The sequence below is a fragment of the Primulina huaijiensis genome, unplaced genomic scaffold (genome assembly GCF_012295235.1).
Source record: "Primulina huaijiensis isolate GDHJ02 unplaced genomic scaffold, ASM1229523v2 scaffold35967, whole genome shotgun sequence".
Taxonomy (NCBI): domain Eukaryota; kingdom Viridiplantae; phylum Streptophyta; class Magnoliopsida; order Lamiales; family Gesneriaceae; genus Primulina; species Primulina huaijiensis.
Genome location: NW_027358384.1, coordinates 8,226 through 15,369, shown reverse-complemented (window position 1 = coordinate 15,369; position 7,144 = coordinate 8,226). Strand labels below are relative to the sequence as shown.

Below are 7,144 nucleotides of genomic sequence, written 5' to 3'. Positions count from 1 at the left end.
TGATGAAACTTAAAATTAATAATTTATTATATGTTAAAACCTATATTTTAAAATTTAAGTTTCATTAAAATTATAAAATTATGTTATTTTAGTATTATGTGTTTATATTTAAATGTCTTACTAAATATGTTTTATTTTCAGGTTTTCTACGTGTTGGTAAAATAATGATAACTCAAGCTAGAAAATTCAAATGGAGGTGATTCAAATATTTTTGGAATCCTTGAGAAATTATCTACAACTTTGCAGAAGACATGATTGCCTAAAAAGTTGGTTAAGATGATCAAATTGTGAAAATATCAAAAGGAGGACAAATTTACTTTCACCATGACCAGCATATAGTAAAAAAATCATAAATATTTCAATATTTAACCAAATGAGGTGAACCAAGTGGCCAAATTCATCTACAGATAATTTCCCACATGTTTACTGTTTTGAGCTGAGTCAAATTCGGTGAATAAGTCATGGAACAAAGCATTGAAAGAAGGGGCATGGAATTGAAGTTGGAGGAGACAAAGACTACTATTACAACTACATTGCATTAATAGAATTTTTGACCCTTTCTCTCATTTGGCCTATAAATATAGGCCTTGTGCTAGCTTGAGAATCATTCTATCTCATTGTAAAATATAGTGTGAGTGTGTATAAAAGTTCTAAGTTCCAATATATTTTCCATTTTCCAATTTATTAGTGATGTTTTTAGTGTTGATTAAAAGTAAGTTCATGGAAAGCTAAATCTATTATGTCAAGGTGAAGATGATGAATTCTTGGTGAAGTAAGACTGTCTATATTTTGTAAATTCTTTCTTTTTTTCTTTTTTTATGCTAATTTCTTTTTATTGTAGGTATAAAAATGAATTATTTGTTGTTATCAATTTACATCAAATGCTTGATACCATTAAAGTGGTTATCTTGATTTGTTGTTTAATTTTATACAATAAATATTCCATCAATTATTATTGTTATATTATACATATATATATATATATATTTATATAATTATATCATATATTTCATTTAGACGATAGCGTGGCTCTGCCAGTTGTTCTAAATGAAATATTATGATATCTAACAATCTAACATTTACTTTATCGCAACTAACTTTTACTTTCCGCATCTAACATTTACTTTATCGCAACTAACTTTTACTTTCCGCATCTAACTTTTATTTTATCGCAACTAACTTTTACTTTCCCGCAACTAACTTATTAAATCATATATTTCATTTAGGCAATAGCGTGGCTCTGCCGGTTGTTCTAAATGAAATATAATGATTTAATTTAACATTTATTTTATGCAGTTATATATTTATATAGTTATATATATAATCATAGGTACCATATATAAAATATCGGTGAATTCGGTATTTTCTATAGTGGGAACTATATTATATTAGGTGTGTGTTTAAATATTTTTATTTTCTTGGAACCATTATTTATGGTGGTTTCCTTTGTTTTACTTTTAGTTAAACAATATTGCATAAACCAAGAATAAATCCTCGAGCCTTGACAAAATTTATAATTTGTAAACTTCGTTCTTGCATTTGGTAATCTATAAATTAATAAATTTAAACTTAAAATAACCTCTCTGTGGATCGATCTCGTACTTACGAAATATATTACTTGCAGACAACCTACACTTGGGTGAATTATAATTTAAGTAGTAGCAAGTTTTTGGCGCCGTTGCCGGGGAGGTATAAATTAAGTTTATATTTGTTAATTATGTTTTATTTATAAGTATTGTGTTGTTTTTTTTATGAGTATTTGGAGTCGAAAAAAAGTGGTAGACTTATTCGAGTATCTGAAAATAATTTAAACATGGATGATAATTCAAATAATCAAGATAATGATAACAATAATAACAATAATAATCAAGAACATGATCAATTAAGAACACTTATGCACCATATGAACCCTATTAGAACTAGTGCCCCATCTTGTTTAGTTTTTCCTCCTGATGCATCTAATTTCAACTTTAAACCTCAAATTATTCAACTTTTACCAAATTTTCATGGCTTAGATTCTGAAAATCCATATTTACATCTAAGAGAATTTGAGGAAGTTTGTAACACTTATAATGATCAAAATTGTAGCATGGATATAGTTCGATTAAAGCTTTTCCCTTTTTCTTTAAAAGATAAAGCTAAAACATGGCTACAAAATTTGAGATCAAGTTCAATAAGATCATGGGAAGAAATGCAACAACAATTTCTCAAAAAGTTTTTTCCTTCCCATAGAACAAACTCTTTTAAAAGACAAATTACTACTTTTTCTCAAAAACAAGGAGAAACATTTTATCAATGTTGGGATAGATATAAAGAATTACTTAATACATGCCCACATCATGGTTTTGAAACATGGAGAATAGTTTCTCACTTTTATGAAGGTCTAATACCTAAAGATAGGCAAATGATAGAATTCATGTGTAATGGAACTTTTGAAGATAAAAACCCAAATGAAGCTATGGAGTATTTGGATTCATTAGCAGAAAATGCTCAAAATTGGGATAATATAGGCACAATAGAACCACCAACAACTAAAATCAATAATTCAACAAATGGGGGTGGTATCTATAATCTTAAAGATGATATAGATATTCAAGCTAAACTTGCATCTTTAGCAAGAAAAATTGAGTCATTAGAAATGAAAAAGAGTGGTCAATTAAAAAGTATTCAAGAAATTGTTTGTCATATATGTGATACACATGATCATGCTACAAAAGATTGTCCAACATTACCTTCATTTAAAGAATGTCTCCATGAACAAGCAAATTATGTTAACAATTATAAAAAACCAATACTAGATCCTTTTTCAACATCATATAATCCTGGATGGAAAAATCATCCTAATTTTAGTTGGAGGAATGATAATAATGCACAACCCTCACAACAATATTTTCAAAATAACCAAAATCATCAAGGTTATATTCCTTATGTTACACCTCCAAGAAAAAACTTTGAAGATGTAATTCATGCATTTATCCAAAAGCAAGAATCTATCAATATTCAAAACAGTCAATCTATGACTGATTTGAAAGAAACTCTTGCAAAATTTGCATCTGCACTTAATATTCATGAAAAAGGAAAATTTCCATCTCAACCTCAACCTAATCCTAAAAATCAAAATCAAGAATTAAAAAATGAAAAAATTGATCAAATAAAATCTGTTATTACCCTTAGAAGTGGTAAAATAGTTAATGATCCATATAGTAATGAAAACAAGGATCATTTAAAATCAAAGAGTAAGGATGATAATCCTGATACTTTTGAGAATGATGATACCTTAAATTCTAAAAATAATATGTTGAATGATAAATCATCTGAAATAGTAAATGAATCAAATAAACCTCCACCATTTCCTCATGCATTAACAAATCATAAAAAACAAAAAAATGATTCTGATATCTATGAAGTTTTTAAACAAGTAAAGATAAATATTCCATTATTAGATGCTATTAAACAAGTACCTTCATATGCAAAATTTTTAAAAGACTTATGTACTGTGAAGAGAAAATTGCATGTGAAGAAGAAAGCATTCTTGGCTGAACAAGTAAGTTCTATTCTTCAAAATAATTCTAGTTTAAAATATAAAGATCCTGGTTGTCCAACAATTTCATGTATTATTGGAGAAAATAAAATTAAAAAAGCTTTGTTAGATTTGGGAGCAAGTGTGAATTTACTTCCTTATTCAGTTTATGAAAAACTTAATTTAGGAGAATTAAAACCCACTTCTGTTACTCTCTTACTGGCGGATAGGTCAATCAAAATACCTAGAGGTATTGTAGAAGATGTGTTGGTTCAAGTTGATAAATTCATATATCCTGTAGATTTTATTGTTTTGGATACACAACCAATAGAAGTACATAATGAAATTCCAGTAATATTGGGACGACCATTTCTAGCAACTTCAAATGCTTTAATTAATTGTCGAAATGGAATAATGAAATTGTCTTTTGGAAATATGACTCTAGAACTTAATGTGTTCAATTTATGTAAACAACCAAGTATTAATGAAAATGAATATGATAATGAAATTGAAACAATTATGGAAGAAAATATATAAGAAGAAAACTTAAATCAACAATCTGAAGTTTTTTCAATAAAATGTTTTGAGTCTGAAAATAATTTTAAAAAAGATGATAATACAAAACTTGAATTAAAAGTTTTACCATTCGAATTGAAATATGTATTTCTTGGTGAAAATAAAACATTTCCTGTTGTAATTTCTTCCACTCTTCTACCAAATTTAGAAGAAGATTTAATTAATTTACTTAAGAAATATAAAAATGCAATTGGATGGACTTTGAAAGATGTAAAAGGTATAAATCCTTTAATTTGCACACATAAAATTCATTTGGAAGAAAATGCTAAAAAATATATGTAAGGTCCAAAATGTAGACGACGTAATCCAACGGCATGCGAATCTAGGAAATTATGAAAATAGGATAATTAATTGAGTTTAGTTGCTAATTAATTATAGGACATATTTGTATATATTCTAATTGAGATTTTATTGTCATCATGCATTAAATTGGTATTTTTAGGAATATTCAAGTGACGATCGAGGAACGGGGTCCGAAGGCTGAAAAATAGAAAATGTTTTTATTAAATAATTATTGTTAGTTATTTAAATGTTGGTTGTTCACTTTTTGAAAATAAGGAGTTTTTAGGTAATTTTATACGCCGGGACGTAAATTTTATCGGTATTGGTTTTTCAACTAAAATGCGAGCTTTTAAGCAACTCGGCTATTTAATTCACGAACTTATTTTTACAAAACCATTTTTATGATTTTATTAAATTCTAATTATTACTAATGGGCTTAAAATAAGTGGCTTGATAGGCCTAGAGATTTATTAAGGATTTAATTAGAGCTTACATTAAATAAATTACACAAACCCTACACCATACACACAAAAACTCACGCCACCCTCTTTTGCAAATAAAAAAAAAAAAACTCCTCCCAAACTCTCCAAAACTCACGACTTACACACACAGCGCAGTTTTGAAGGGAAATTTCGAAAGAAGGTTCAAGGAAGTAAGCCGTGTTTCGATCCGTTCTTCGACATCAAAGGTTTCGTGCGTAATTAACGCAAAGGCACGCCTAAATCTTCCTTTTCTCATCCATCATATCATATTACTGTTTTAAATATTGAATGCATGAAGATCACAAGGAAACCCTTTGAAATTTTCGGTTTTTAGCACATATATGTTGTAAACTCATGACTTTGTATTCCATAACTCGTTTTATACATGTAAGGGGCTGCCATGACGTTAGGTTATGATCTAGAGTTGCTTTTACATGAGTTTAAAAGGACCCAAACACACCAAGCCGCTGCACCGTAAGCATCACGCTGGAATAATCGATTTTTGTGCTGTCATGGGGTCATGGGTTCGGTTTCTGTGGTCCAGGGGTTGGGGCATGGTTGGCTCATTCCAAGGGCTAGCCAAGGTCTTGAGTGAGTCAGGGAGGGAGTCCTAGCAAGGCTAGGACTCACGATAAAGGCTGGGGCTAGGACTCTCCCGAGAACACAGCCGATAGCTGTTGCAGGGTGCGCGTGACTGCAGGGGTTCAAGGGCTTGATGCAGGGGGCACGGGCTGGGCTAGGGTGGTTCACTAGGGTCCTAAGGAGGTACACAGTAGGTGGGTTCAAGGGCAGGGGCGTCGGCTTAGGGTATAGACACCAAAACATAGAGTCCAAGCACATTGAAATTCTCGGCCACTGCATGGGCGTGATAGGGACCTTCGTTTTTGACTTTGGGCAGGGTATTTCGGTGGGTTAAGGGTCCAGTAGGGTAGTTTAAGATTTTGGTCAAGTTTTGGACCAACATGGTTTGGGGGTAACTCGATAAAATTAGGAGATGGCTCGGGGTCGAAGTTTAGGTGTCAAAATGAGTTTTAAAACAAAGAAAATTTGGAAAACGACTCACGGGGGTCGAGTCGTGATCCATAAGGGCTAAAATAATATAAAAAGACTAAATTTAGAATTTAGGAATTTTATATTAAAGTTTGGTATTTTTCGGGATTAAAACACCGTTAAAATAATTAAGAAAAGATAATTGAAAAAGTCTAAGTTTTAAGCCAAATAAAATTCCGAAAAAATTCATATAAGCTTAAATAATTATTTGTGACATGTTAGAGTCATGAAATCAAGAAAAAAGTCAAAATCGTAAAATGTCGAGTCTAGGGGTAAAACGGTCTTTTACACCTAGAAATTTGTAAAGGTCATGGCAGTGCCCGAAATGCTCTTTCATGTTAAATATGGTATTTTAAAATGTTTATGAATTTCTCATGATTTATTTATGATTTTTAAATGTCTTAGAAATTTTTATGATTTAAAGAAGACATTTAAATACATGTTGCATGCTTGGTTTCAAAAAGGGAAAAAGGTAAATGTTATTAATGATTTTATAAAGTGATGTGAATGAAAAACGTTGAAGGAAGTGAAGTGATTGTGACTAGTTCGTTAATGTTGGCAATATCGTGAGGGTGATGGTCCCAGTGGGAGCCCGACGATCGTGTTTCCATTGTTACGAACAGAGGATATGAGGATATGAGGATTAACGTAAGAATGGGAATATCGTGAGGGGAAAAGGCCCTAGAGGGAGCCGCGACGATCGTATTTCTATTCGATAATGCTTGGCCAGGGCCCAGTTGACCGGTGAGAGTGTCGCTGGTGTCCCCCGCCACCCAGTACTGTGGTTACATGTTGATGGATCCATTGACTTTTGAGGATTGATGATAGTCACAATTAACGATCTGAATTCAACTAAGGAATAAGGAAAATATTTATGATCATGATTAAAAGATTTATGTCATGTTGAGGATAATGTTAAAGTTTATGCATGTCATGAAATGTTATTTTACTTAAAAGTATTTTCACTGTTGCATGTGATTTTATTATTATACTACTCGTTATCAAGATTATGGTGTGTTGAGTCTTTAGACTCACTAAGTGTGATGGATGCAGGTCGTATTGAGGGAGGTCTTGATGAGTGATACTACTGGACTGAAGGTGCACACAACCCGAGGACCGGCGCTTCATTTTCCGCATTATGCTTTATGATTTAAATTAAAGATTTTATGACTATTTATTTATGCTTTTGAGAGTTTTTGAGAGGCTTAGTATGAGCTATACCTTTTCAAACTTA

General features: G+C 31.1%; 1 non-coding gene across 1 annotated transcript; it reads right to left on the bottom strand.

The window, feature by feature from the left end:
- Positions 1-2,235: 2,235 nt before the first annotated feature.
- On the bottom strand, positions 2,236-2,346 carry LOC140968393 (small nucleolar RNA R71). The gene has a single exon (XR_012173766.1). It is a non-coding gene; the product is annotated as a small nucleolar RNA R71 (small nucleolar RNA).
- Positions 2,347-7,144: the final 4,798 nt, after the last annotated feature.